Here is a 14,491-nt window from a genome sequence, read left to right on the forward strand (position 1 = left end):
CCAGTAGGTGCTGCAGGTCATGTTAGAATTACATGTGCATTCCTGTGTGTGAGTGGCAGTACAAGAATGGAGCACGTGCTGCATGTCCGGCTGCGTTGCACTGGCAGAGCTGATAGGTGGCCCTGGTTCCAGAAAGTGCTGAAGGCGAGAGCAGCAGTGCACTGATAGACTTGTATGTGAGTGACATCACATGCATGTTGGTTGAGGTACATGGTAGAGTCGATGCTTAATCTGAGCCGGTGGTTTCTGGTGCTCGGCACCGGTACTTAATTGTCAACACCGGCAATTATGATAGTCTGCCACATATTGGCACTGTTTGTCTAATTTAGAGATGAGCAAACAATTGTGGTTTATGCATTCAACATGCATTAAAAATGACTAATATTTGCCGCCCAAGCAATTCTTATAGCTTTGGGGGCCTGGAATAGTCTGAATCCTGACACTTGTAGCAGAGTGGTGGTTAGTAGCTGTATTGGTACAGTCTTTGGCAGTGATTTGACGGGCAATGAATGGTGCAAGCTGCAGTGGCCTTCTGACCAGAGCCCTGCCGCTTCTTTATTTTTACAAATTGAGCACTGGCCAGAGTTGGATGGCGGACCTATTTCCAGAATATTCTACAGGTCCGAGCAGCAGTAGTTAACTTGCCGAGCTGTGCGCGAGTCACAGTACACGAATTGGCGTGACAGCTGTTGAGGTGCACTGGCTGAGCTGGGTGGCAGCCCTGGTTCCAGATGGGCCCACATCGCCACGTGGCGAGGCCCGCCATCTGATGCGCGAGACCGGCGCAGCGTCACACGTCACAAAACTGCTGCGGATCGGAGTAACGGAAGGTGCACTGGCAGAGCAGTGCGCGAGTCGCAGTACACGAATTGGCGTGACCGATGTTTCGGTGCACGAGCAGAGCTGGGTGCCGGCCCTGCAGCCAGAAAAACAATGTCCGGGTAGACATGCACTGGAAAAGCTATCTGTGGGCGATAGTGCATGAAGATAAGGGGAGCTGGAAGATGGGATGGAGGTGCTCTCACAGATCTCCTTGCTGGTCCTCGTTTCCGGAATGCAAAGCAGTGACAGATTAAGTTGCCCTTCGGTCGTCCGCGTCCCTCCCAGGAACTTCCTCTTTCCACTCGACATGTCTAAGGTTGCGCCGGGGTTTGAAAAGATTGGAGCTGGGGAGGGACCCCGGAGCCGAGGACGGAGCTGTTTTTCCGTCTAGCCTGTCCTCCCAGCATTGTCTGGTTGCTGGAATTAGCTGCCCTAGATAAGAAGCCTTCCTGCCGTCCTCCCTACGGTCTCCCCAGCTGCTCCTTGCGGCTGCCTTATCAGGCCGCCCCCAGCAGGGGGCAGCAGTGCGGTTATGTCCACAATTAGCCCCTCGCCGCCCCCGCGGACGCCTCCCTTTAAAAGGCCTGTTTGTGGATGAGATAAGCGCTTGTTTGGCAGAGGAAAGAGGGGCCGAGGTTGTTAGCACAGAAGATACGCTGTATCAGAGAGCTCTCGGACATGCCCCTTGGGGAAACTGGTGGGACGAATATTTACACATCACAGGGGCACGTGCATCTAATGGGGGAGAGGATGTGGTCCGTCAGCTAAGCTGCCGACTTTGGTGCTGGAAACCAGAGTGCGAGCCTTGAGGTCGCGTCCACACCCTGTGATTCTGGGCAAATCACTTAATCTCACGGTGCCTGAATGTGTAATGTAAATACGGTGTCATGTAAAGCGCTCCAATACCTTCGGGTCGAGTTCGCGCTATATAAATATGCAAAGAAAAAAAAAAAAGGGGACGGGGGTCTCCAGGAAAGGCCTGCTGCTAGTGTGGTAGGAGTAGTGTCAGACACCATGTTTGCAATAAGTCTGACCACTGGCAGGCGTAACTTTTGCCCACCATGCCACCTCTGTTTGAACCCAGCCATGTTCAAATCATTCTCAACCCCCCCTCCAATAGGAACAGTCTATCCCAAAATCCCAGGCAAGGTCTTCCCTGAACAGGACATGCTTACAATAAGCCTAACCACGGCTTCTCTCGCCGCAACATTCCAACCCATTGTTTTTTTGCCCACCATGCCACCTTAGTTTGGACCCTGCCATATGCAAAATCCTCTTAATAGGCAAAGTCCAGTTCGAATACCAGGCCAGGTCCTCCCTGAACTGTAATACAAGCAACTAAAAAAACAAGCATTTACAATGCAATGGTCTCGGCATTGGTAAATTTAGAGCTATTGGCATTGCTCATGACATTATTTTTGTTTATGTTTTTAAAACATTTAAAGAAACGGCATTGTTATGAGCAATGACCATAGCTCTAACTTTAACAATGCCGAGACCGTTACATTGTAAATGCTTGTTGTGCCTTGTTATCGCGGACACACATACGGATCTGGCATCTCGCGCATTTTGTAATTATTCAGTAACATACCATCACCAATCGCATAAGACGCCAGGTAAAACAAGCGTTGGTTGCTAATTTATCACCTCACATCTCAGTGCCAATCTCTTAAGATCTGGGGGCAGCAGTCACAGCTATGCGGCAAACGGAGCACCGGCCCTGGGGCACTGATTGCAGGAAGGGTCGTGACTTTAAAAAAAAATGCTTGTGCTAAGCTTCTTTCGGGTTCTCCGCCCCTCGCTCCATGGCACTCAGATGAGAACTGTGCCTCCGCATAACCCTCCCCTCCCCGCTCTATCTATGTGGGGCCGCACTTCCAGCTCTGCGCACAAGCTATAACTATAACAAAATAATGTATGATTGTATCACTGCCGAAGTTCCTGGTGCATTCGGCAAAGAAGGATCACGAGGCAAAACGATCACATCACATAGTCTAGCAAGACCAGGGTGGTGCAAGCTTCACTTCATTAGAGAAAACGCAAAACACATGTTGCAAGTGCAACACCAAGGGGGAGACTTTTGTTTGCTTTTTGACTAACTTGTATCTGTAATGGAGAGATAGTTTGGATGCGCCTATGGTGAAATGACTGTGCACACAACAGACATGCGTAATACTCCAAAACACTGCACGGATACAGTCCATGTTCACGCGCGAGGCACGCAGACCTACATACAGAAAGCTCTCAATACACAACCACGCTCACTGAACACAAACAGTTATTGCAATGCCATGGCACAAGTCCCAAAAAAAGGGGGGGGGGCTAACTAAGTTAACATGCAAGTCACATCACGACGTGTGACGTCACTGCACGCGACATCGACTGTGATATCAAAGGAAGTGACATCACATCATCTGTAAAATAATTTTAAAAAATGAGCATTTAAATGGCTATTCGTGTAAATACTCACACATAACAATACAGCTGACATTCCTTGCAGTACAAGCTCTTATATTTAAGGACTGAACAAAGTGAAAAGCTTGCTTCCAAACCGGAGTGTCCCTTGAATGCTTGCTAAGTGATAACAAGCCTTTGTTTCCCCTCCACTGCGCTAGCTCCAGGGTGCTCCCACAAAAGGAGAACTGATGGCCTTTAAATTAGCCTTTTGTCTTGGGCTCAGCGGGTGGGGGGATCCACTGCCCCCTGCACGTTGTTACCCCGCGGAAAGCAGTCAACAGCGCAGGCGATCCTGAATATGGCAAGGGGACAACTCACTAGAGCGCAACATCTTAGCAGGGGGGGGGGGGGGACGTCTACCCTCTACCAAACTTAGCAAAATTGGTACCTTAGTTAAAGTAACCCAGGTGCATTCGCTGTTCTTTATGTGTTAAAGACGCTGCTCTTGCCGGCGTTACTCATGTTATCGTCCCTGGATAGGTCGGGGTTGCTGTTGTCATCGCTACTAAGCTTCTGCTTCTTGCCCGGCATCTCGCTGTTTCCCGCCAGAGCCGCCCCGCTCTCGGACATGTTCCGCTTCCTAGATTGCCTCCCAGACTCGGTTCAACCAATGGCGGCCATGCAGCTGCTGCTGCAAACGCTAGCAGTCTATCGAAACAGAAATAAGACAACTGTTAACACTGTATGATACACCGCTTGTGTTAAGTATGTCTTTGTACTAAGGGTACGTACCACCTTGCCCGTCCCCGCTCTGAATTTAAGATCCAACCGCACTACGCTCCCCTCGCCCCCTCCCTCTTTCCTTTTCCAGTGCCTGGCGAATCTTCTGTCCAGCGATAGGGGGAAGGACTGGGGGGGGAGGGGACGCAGCCACCCTGACATTCACAGCAGAAATGAAAGCACTGCTCGCGAACAAACACTTGGGAACAGCCTCGTGTAAAGGGCGCGACTCTGCTGACCCAATACATGCCATTCTATTGAGTGCGTCCAGGATCACACGGGGCCGTCCCCCGCCACCCACCCAGAAACAGTAGGCTGCTAATGAGAGCGACGCTGCCCTTCTATGTAAATAATGCACGTCAAACAGTAGGGCACGTTTGACGTGAGTGATGACCCTTCACGCCAAGCTGTATAGGCACTTACTCGGTGTCTGGAAATGGACGTATTTATATGTAAACATAAATAAAATGTGGCTTAGTGTACACAACGAATGTTTTGCTTGGATCATGAAACGTGATGCGCTCCGACGTCCAAAATGACAGGCAGCGCTATACAAAACCATAAATTAAACAAACATCAGCTACCCTGCGGTGTCACCTACCATTGCAGGCCCCTTACAAAGGTTTTTCAGACTTTTGCAGTTTTTATATAGGCCGCAAGGAGGAAGCTGCGAGCCGCGCGCACAGCGTTCGGTAATCTCAGCAGCAGAGGGATGAGGCACGTGGAGGAGCCGGGAGGTGAGGGAGCAACGCCGGGACACCACCGCCTTTCTCCGAGGCACAGCAGAAAATGCCTCGGAGAAAGGGAGTGTCCTTTTCGGATTGGGGGGCGTGTTTTGCTGTTGTCTCCTCCCTGAGACTTCTCGCAAAAAACACGCCCCCCGATCCGAAAAGGACGGGGCCTAATCGGAGTGACTGACCTCTTCTCCAGTGGCTGGCCAGCATTTACGAGGCCAGCCAATGGAGAACAGGAGAGAAGAGGGGCGGGTGCAAGCCCCTCTTCTCAAAGTCACTCAAACTCATTAAATCTCGGAGCGAGACTGCGCAAGCGCAGCCTTTCGCAGCAGAGACCTAAAAACGCTTTCACACTGAGTTAGCATGGTGAGAAATTGCCAGTGGTTAGACTTGTTGCACACATTCCTCCCATCACCTTTTATATGTCTTATGTGCCACCCTAAGAGGCCAAGGGTGTGCCCAGATAGAGGTTCCATGCTCACCGTGACACTGGAGCTCTGTCACTATGGTGTAGATTGGTTCCAATTGGAGTGGAACCGGGCCTGGGTTGCTTGTGTTCCGGATCAGACAGAACCTGGCCTGGCAGCTCGGACCGGACTGTTCCTACTGGACAGTGGCAGCTGATGGTGTTCAACGGCAGTGGGGAAAGGTCCGGGGGGGGGGGGGCAGGGGAAAGGGAAAAAAAACAACACTTACTTGTGTGCTGCTGCAGCTGCGTCTCCGTCCTCTTTGCCCGCTTCCAGGAGTCCAGGGCAGGAAGCACCCGGCTCGCCATAGCCAATCACAGAGCTGCAGTGTTGTAATTCAGGGGCATAACAGAGGGCCCTGCAGTGTGGGGGCCCCCAAGCTCCAGGGGGCCCCCTCAGCACAGCACTTCAACCGGAGAGCTACTGATAGAGTCTGGAGGGGGCCCCTCCACGTACCTTACAGGGGGGCCCCCTCAATTAACGTTACGCCACTGTTGTGATTGGTCTGAGCACCATGGTTCGATGCTCAGCCAGGGAATGCGAGACTGGGCATGTTCTCCACCCAGGCTGTAATGCAGCCTGGCTGGAAAACATGCAAAGTGCGCATGGCCGGCCAAAGACGGCTGGTCAAAGCATTATGCGCACTTGTAGTGGGCAAAACCACTCCTCCCCTGCCCTTACAGAGCTGAGCAAGCATAGAAAAATAAAATGATAATAACAATAAGTTATCATTTCTTTTGAGCTGCTCAGTGGGGTGACGCTCCTCCACCTTAGCGGAGGCGCCACCCCTGCAGCACTGGATCAGGATCAAGACTGATTTGCATATGGCTGGGCCCAAACTGAGGTGGCATGGTGGGCATGAGAACAGTGGCTTGGAATCCTACCCGCGCCATTGCCAGTGGTGAGACTTATTGCGAGCAGCCTCCCATCGCCTTCAGAGTGGGTGTAGGGTTGTCATCTCACCAGTCTTTTATGAACCCGTAAGTGTTCAAAACCAGCAGTACCCCGCATGTTTTACCTTTTGAATCCAAATCACGCAGGCATTGCCCAAACGAGTTGCAAAAATACTCCCTAGTTAATCCTAAAACCAAAAGAGAACAGTCGACACGTTCAGCAGTGACACTAGGGGGACAAAATCCATGGTTTAGAACCCGTGCCTGGCTTTCTAGTGTCTCGAAATGCCAACAAGACGCTGCCTCATTCTTCCTGGGTCTGTAAAATAAGCACTTTTTGAGTGGCTAATAGTAGTATCGTTTTACAGCGCTTAGACACTGTAGATGTAATTCAGGAGGCGCTACATTAGAAAATATAGTGTTATTACACGCGGCTGGTGTTTTTTCTCTTTATCAAGTTCCCAGTCTCCGCTGAGAGCTGCGGAGAGGCCGGTGTGCCGAGGCCTGCACGGTAGCCACAGACTCGAGCAACAGATGATAATATACTGCACTCCGACGTCCAGAAGCTTGTTGCGGACAGGCCGTTCCTCATCCTGCTGTGACCCTGTGGCTGCCCCCTTCATTCCGCTGTCTAGTTTTGTATCTGCTCGTTGGTGTGCCCCGTCTCCCGCACCTCATTACTGTCCCTGTTACGCAATGCACCCGCGCGGCTATCAGAGCTCGCGGCTTCCTAGGACCCGGATTGCTGCAGCAGGTCCCGGTAGAGGTACATTGACAGAGCCGCGGTAAGTACTAGAATAGACGGCTTGTTGCTGCAGATTAGTTGTTTTAGTAATTGAACAGTCGGGGTGTAGGTTTCAGACTAGAAATAGCAGAAGCAAAAGAGCGTTGAGGTCCGTTGGAAGAGCAGCGTTCAGGTGTCAGGCAGAATAGCACTGGATGCTGGAATCCAGATCGGCACCGCTATGCTCCGATCACCGGGCAGGAGGACATGCCAATAGACCCGCTTCAGCTGGAGACTCTTGGGTTTTTAGTAGAGGATGTGGCTTAACGGCCAGAGCGGCCAACCATGAAGCTGGGGAACCGGGTTGAGTCTGGCAGGAGGCTGAAGCAGCTCTCCGTACCTAAAAAATGAATGTGTCCGTTTGTAATGCAACTAGTGCTCATGTAAAGCGCTCTGATACCTTCGGATCAAATTGGCGCTATATAATAAAAAGCTGTCTCCCGCCTGAAATAGCCCCTGCTGCCATAGAAGTAAATGGGGGCAATATATTTCCCCGATTACTTGTCCCAACCTCCCACCTTCCTGTTCGGGAATAGCAAGGGTCGTGTAAAATTTAATCGAGGTGCTTTGGCAGAGCTATGAGAAGAACACAGCTGTTTACAGTCTTCTAAACCACCATCTGATAACATGGGGGAAAATGAACCATACAAACAAAGGATAATCTGCAACAGCCGCCCCGGATTCGAACCCGTCCTTGAAGTCTCCAGATCGCTGGCACGAGACAACCCGTACTGTGAAAGCGGAGCTAGGCCTCTGCGCATGCGCAGAAAGGCTGTCCATTTGCCCTAATTCAGTTCTGCTCCTTCTGGTTTCTCGGCTCCCCTCAAAGAGCTAATGAAACGGCGTGTTTTGGGCGCAATTTCACATCCCCACACCAGCAAAGCTTTCTCAGTCAGTGACGGTGCCCCATAAGCTAGGCCTTCTACCAGTGTCTGCTGTTGCTTGTTCATCACTTAAGTGGTTAAAGTGGACCAGAGCACAAGGGGTTAAAAGCAGCGCATCGAGATAAAATCTCATTATAGAGACTTGCCTGCGGAATTTTTCTAATCGACCGCAGATCGAGATCATTACAGTAGATTGTATAATGCACATTGGACAGAAAGTGAGGGGCAGTTTCCGCCCCCCATGGGAGTAACCACCTGTTTCATTGTCTTCAATTGGTCCCCTGCCCAGAGCCTCATCTTTTTGCCCCAGTTTTCTTCTACCCCCCCCCACCCCCCCCCCCCACACACACACTCACTGTTTTACTAACACCCATGGATTCCCCACTGCAATCTATTCACCATCAACCGGGTGCTGATGTGGCTTAATTCTTCAAGCCATTTTTAATTGGGTCATTGTAAAATGTAAACAAAGGGTGCAAAGTTTTGCAAACGTAGAAAAACTTTTCCTGCGAGTAGACAGTTTTGTAAAACAATGTTTTGCAACTGTATTTTCATAGTAAAAGTAGGTTTCTTTTCACTGCACAGTCTTATCACAAGATTTTTTTCTTCTCACAATTTAAACATTGGACATATAGACTTTTGAAGAAAAAACAAAGGTTGTGATGGAAACTTTTCACACCCCTATGTTTTTTGCAGGTTCCTAGATTCGGTCACTATGGCTCAACGAAACATAATAATAAGATTTGGAATTTTAATTTTTGAGTTTTTAATACTTTTAAATGCCGCGCTTTTTACTTCCAAATCCTCAATATAAACTTCAGATTTATTCAGCTAAAACATTCTGCTTTCTCCAGTTTTTCACTGGAGTCCTAGCCCCCCCCCCCTTCCAGGGTGTAGTAATGTGATATCTTCCAACAGACCTCATGCACAGTGGTTGGTTGTGGGGGAATTAGCTCTTTTAGCTGTGTTGTAACATTCTTCTGCAGATGCACAGAAGATGTTGATACTTTGGAGGTGGGGCTTCCCACTGTCACAGACCATCCTTGAGCTGTTTATCAATCACTTCCACTCCAACCCACCACCACCACCACCACCACCACAACCAGCACCATCACCTCCAAAATAACTCAAGTTGGCTCCTTCTCTTGGGTCATGGACAAACCCTTTAGGCATTTTTCTCGCTGGTGGTTGAAACCCACATACGCACCATGGACGGCACATTGCTAATGAGCTATGCAAAAAGAACAATTGATGGACAGAATGCAGAACACTGTCATACATTCATCCCAGTACAGAGATCTTGGCCTAAATCCATCGGTTTTTTTTTTGCTCTCCATGTCATTCCAGTTTGAACCCAGCCATGTGCAAATCAGTCTCGACCATGTGCCCCATGGGAACGGTCCAGCCCGAACTGCCAAGCCAGGTGCTCCCTTGACTGAAAACCAGCATCCTTGCTAATGAGCTAAGAAAGTGCAGTTGGCAGCCTAAACAAATTCACGTTTTAGCAATAATTTGTTTGGAGGCACTAAAGATTTGTGCCATAATAATCATTCATTTGTGGACAACAACTCTAGTTTCGGAGGTATTCCTCAATTCCAATGGACCGCAATTGAGGGTGTGCAATATTGGACACCTAGCCAAATGACCAGTATGGAAATTAGCATGGGTCTATCTAAATGCACGGTGTGCAATCTCAAAGTTTTCATTGTAGACAATGAATAGAGCATCTAATGCAAGGAAGAGAGAAGACAGTGGCTTTCTTGGTCCTGGCCGGTGCTGGACAGATGCTACTTCTGATGTGTGTACTGGCGATGGATAAGCGCCAGGAGAGGGCTGTGGAGTCTGGAGTGGCCACAAGGAAGGGCTTAGCAAAGGAGGAGCAGATAAATCAAAGCATTCTAAGTAATTTCAAGGTCTTCTTTGATATTTGCATGCACATTCTGGTATTTTAGCTGCTGTTTTGCCACGCTTCATATGGTTCCATTATTGGATCAAACAGGCACTGGCCTTTTGGGGGCCCATAGAGAGAACAGTGCGCTGGCATCACTTTTAACATGGCTCCTGGGGGGTAAGAAAGCGATTCTCATACAGTAAATCACTAACAGAAGCTTCTTCCCACAGCACATGTTGTATCATACTGGGAAACTTGTGCGGAAATTGTTTTGTGGTATGGCTCGCAGAAGCGGCAGCCTTGGAGCAGGAAGTGTGCGATTACTGTACTTCCTGTGTCCTTTCTCAGTTATAGGAGTGTGTTTTGTTTTTCTACCACTATACCTAAATCAAGTTGACAGATTAAAACCCACGTGCATAGGACAGGCCTGTCTGTCAGAATACTGAGTGTTGCATATCTGATAACAGTAGTTTTGAAACTCCTTATTTTTGCATGTTGTGCGTCTTGTATGCCGTCGTTTGAGCAGCGGGAGCCCTTCAGTTGGCTCATCATTAGATTTGTGTTCTTTGGTTTGGGAGTGAGTGCATTTCTGTTTATTGTTGGTATAGGCTGCCTACACTTGGGAATGAGGGTGCCTTTAGATGGGTGATCTCAGGTAGTAGACCATCTCCATATTGCTGGTTGACCTTTGCGTGGACGGTGAATGTACTTATGGTTGCTTACGAGTTACATTTTAGGTGTATTCTCATAGAAGAGAGGTTCATGCAGCAAACCTAAGGTTTTGACACAAGGATTGAGGTAGTGTTTGCTTCAGTAGTAGGATTCCTTTATTAGGTGGTCAATAGATCCGTGGCCTTCTCTAGAAGGATTGCCTTTGTTTTAGCTGATTGTCTGAAATGCTGTTTTCCCTGTGAAGAGCAAAACATATAGTTGTGTGATGGAAAGTAGTTAAATTTGTGTCTAATTCTGAGAGGTCCAATGTGGACTTCAAGGATTAGTGCGTAATTCAGAGAGGACTGATCATTGATGATGTCTTTGTGAAGGCACTGAGTGGCTGTTTTGTTCATTACGGTTTCTTTCTGTTAGACGCTTTTCGGTCCTGCTTTTCTGTTTCTTCTCCCATGGTGTAAAATGAGTGTCTGATGGCTGTGTGTGTGTGAGCTGCTTAATGCTGAACTGCCAGAGCCATTGATTCCCTCGTCGTTCCTATTGTTTGAAGTTCCTTATTTGACTTCATCTCTTTCGGTGAATAAGGGGTTAAATCTCTTTACTTCTCACTCTGCCTAGGGCGTTGGCATGACACCTGTGTCGCAGGTAATCTTGCTGAACTTGTTAGTGAGCCAGTTTCTTGCAATCGGAGTTAGAAACCAGCTGGTGAAGCTTGCCAATTCAAGCAGGCGGGATAAAGCTTCCTTGTCAGCAGTGCTTAATTTGAGCAGGTGGTTGCCGGTGGGGCCACCGGCACTCATTTTTGGGGCCCGAACCTTTTCTCCTCATCAGACATTGAGCAAGAGGGAAAAACAAGCGCAGGGAAAAGGAGGAGAAACAGTAAGACAAAGTGTCACAGTGGGAGAAAGCAGGAACTTTAAGAGCGATAAAGGTGCAGGCAGTGTCTGGTCATATTTTAAACAGACATGAGGTGCGTTCAGCATGCTGACAATCAATAGCACCGGCCGCAGGCTTTTGAGTAGAACTTTCCGCACTTCCACTCATTCTTTTACAAATTACGCACTGCTTGGCAGCGATTTATGGCTGCAAAGGTGCACAAGGACCTGGCTGGATCACACCAGGGCCTATTCTCGGTACTCTGGTTCATGGTGGTCCTCTTGGGCTTAATCGGAGTGCTGCCTGATTGGACCCATGGGGCGTGGGCCTGATTACTGGTCGTGGCTCTGTGCCCTTGTCTAAATTAGACCACGTACTCCCTCCGCATTCCTTCATGTGAACTGATCATCATGGGCAGTGTCTTTCTTTTGGTAATTTCAGCAGATCTTGGCCAAGGCAATTGTTGTCATCAGCAGAATGCTTTGAACACCGAGTACACTAATGAGCAGGAAGTCCTTTTGCAGTCTCCTAGATTGAAGTGCATGTGGGTAACCGACGAAGAACCCCCTTGCTCCTTCGTGATGCCCTGCAGTGAAGCATGTACTTCTGAAAACTTCCCGTATTATGTGCAAGTTGCTTTGTCTCCCTCTGTTGGCGGGTGAGTATTCTTGCAAGCTCTAACAGCCAGGTTCCTTGGGGCTTTTTTTTTATTTTAAAAGCAGGCCAGATCTAGCTGTATATAAGAACTTGGAGATAAAACCATGTTTGGCTGAGTCTGTGGATCCTGCCCATGACTAGTGCCATCCAGAAGGTGTATGGGTCTGTGGTCACATGTGGGGTGTGGCTTTGGACAGCAACAGTGCAAAACTTATGAGGTAGACTTGAGTAGATACAGATTGATACCCTGAGCCGAAATGATGCGCAGGAAGGGCAAGGAGCCAGGAAGAAAGGAGAGATGATGTGGCTTGGGAGAGCTTACAAAAGTGCACTTGATTTATGGCAACTGATGGGAAGAAATAATCCAAAGAGAAACCAGCGAAACCTTCAGAGAGAACAGATGAGACAGGCAGGCTGGAGGGGAGATTCTGTGACAAGCTCATAGAAAGAGGGGGCAGTAGGGTAGGCGAGATTGATGAACAAGTATAGAATTCGGAGAGATGATGTGCTTAAGGCCTGGTTAGGAACATATTATTAACCTTTTCTTTATATAGTGCTTCGTACCACAGTAATTGACACCTCTAAGCGTCATCAATTGCAGCTTTTATTAGAACCCAATTTAATTGAGTTTAATTTGTTGTACTCGAAAGGATGAAGGGCAGAGTTGGCATTCCCTGGATTCGAATGCCTGACTTGCAGGCTACACCAGATGTCAGCAGCGATTGCTTAACTAAGTGAGCTATGAAGGGCTAAGGGTAAAATGAGATGTTACAGATGTTCCAGGGGAGAGAAGATTCATAGGATTCGGAGAGAAGCCCACATCTCGATAGCGACAGATGGCTCGAGAGAAGATGGTAATGGGTAGAAAGAAACTTGACAAAGGATAAGCGTTGGGGAGAGATGGGGAAGTCTTCTGAAGATGGGCTGCGGAGAGGTGCTGCTCAGGACAGGTAGCGGGACAGTTCTGTCTGACGGATGCATTGTATTTTCCTCTGTTCACATCTCCTCACTCGATAAGTGGAACTGACAAGCAGTAATGGAGGGCGAAGATTAAGCAATGTCGGGAATCGTTTTCCATCCTGAGTAGTTGTAGCCAGAGCCTGTCCTGGTTTCTGTTATAAAACCTGTCACACTTCCAACAACAAAGCAAGCATGACTAATTCCAATAGTTCTGGTTCGCTCAATGCTTTTGGTTTGTTGTGCTTTCTCATGTTCATGGTAGTTTGTGTGCATGTGGCTTGTTTTAGCTTTATTTTAAGAAAAGAGATATACTTCTGAAAGTTGAGTGCTCTTGGGGCTGGGCATTAGGGTTTGAAATAGATGTGGCATGGTGTACAATATTGCGAGGCAATGTCCATTATAAACGCGGTGGAGAGCTTAGAAGATACTGAAGCGCCACTGAGGCATGTGGAAAGATGCTGAAGGCTTACCACATCCTATGTTACATGCTCTTAGTGGAACTGTGAGGGTAGTTTGGCATATGACCAAAAGAATAAGGCTGATGGGACCCAGTCAGAATTACTAAATTGTGTGTATGTGAGGGGGGCAGGAGAGGGGAGTAGCATTTACACTTCCCTTGTTTTAAGCTAACTGGAAAAGCACTCAGTCACCTGCAACATTTAAGTAGGCCACCCTTTGGTCTACAAAGGAGAATGAGGGAGTATCAGGGAATAGAGCCTTCAACATTTACAGAATCTTCCTGCCAAATGTTTTATATCTAGCTGAGTCTAAGGATGATTGGAAAGGTTCCACGCGGTCGACCTCTGCCTTTTCATTGGTTGGCAAGAAAACCATGGGTAGGTATGCCTGGGCTTGGCTGGGGAAAGCCTATAGGTCTTTATATTGAACGGCTATTTAATTGGCGATCAGGGTATGCTTTCAAATCAGACCCGTGTAGCAGTGTCATTTTATGCTAAAACAATGATTCGAGCAGCAATGTTATGCAATCTTTATTACACCTCTTCACAATATACCTCTTGCTGCGGATATAGACTACGTTGCTACAATGAGTGTTTAAATTGTTTTAAAGTATTTTTGAGGAGCTATGTGGTCCAATGTTATTATTCAATTCAAGATAGTATTAGGATGTTTCTATTTGCTCGACTTACACATTTTTTAGTTTCTGTATTGTGGCTTTCTAATTTTAATTTAGCTAGTTATTGTTTGATAATGTAAGGAAAACTTATCTTATTTGGACTGATTTTCATGATCTTACATTGTCATAAGGTTTTTATTAAAATCTAACAACTAGGAAGTTTATCCTCTGGGCTCAGTGTAAGCCAGATTTGAGAAGACTTGATGTCTGTCAGACTAGAGGAACCTTTCAGTCTCTCACATTTTTGGCCTGTATACCAAAAAAAACAATATCTTTGATGGACCCCCTCACACTCTCCGTTGATCCAAGAGCATGCCCCCACTCCCCTTTCCAAGGTGCTGGACAGTCTCACCACTGTCCAAGAGGCTGAAGCCCTCCCTTCTACCCCCACTAGCACAAGTGGCCGGAGGTGCCATTTAACCTACTAACTCAAGCTCTTCTGGCTCACCGAGGTTACTTGTCAATACGCTGATGGCAAACCATTGGTTTTGACAATTGTTTGGTCCACTAACTGTGTGTGTAATCAGAAGTAGTATTCTTCT

The 14,491-nt window shown here is 47.9% G+C and overlaps 1 protein-coding gene across 4 annotated transcripts in view; it reads left to right on the top strand.

Annotated features, from left to right (window-relative positions):
* SEMA3F (semaphorin 3F) overlaps positions 1 to 14,491 on the top strand; it is a 305,078-nt gene that overhangs the window by 125,366 nt on the left and 165,221 nt on the right. The window lies entirely within an intron of this gene.

The sequence above is a fragment of the Triturus cristatus genome, chromosome 9, assembly GCF_964204655.1.
Source record: "Triturus cristatus chromosome 9, aTriCri1.1, whole genome shotgun sequence".
Taxonomy (NCBI): Eukaryota; Metazoa; Chordata; class Amphibia; order Caudata; family Salamandridae; genus Triturus; species Triturus cristatus.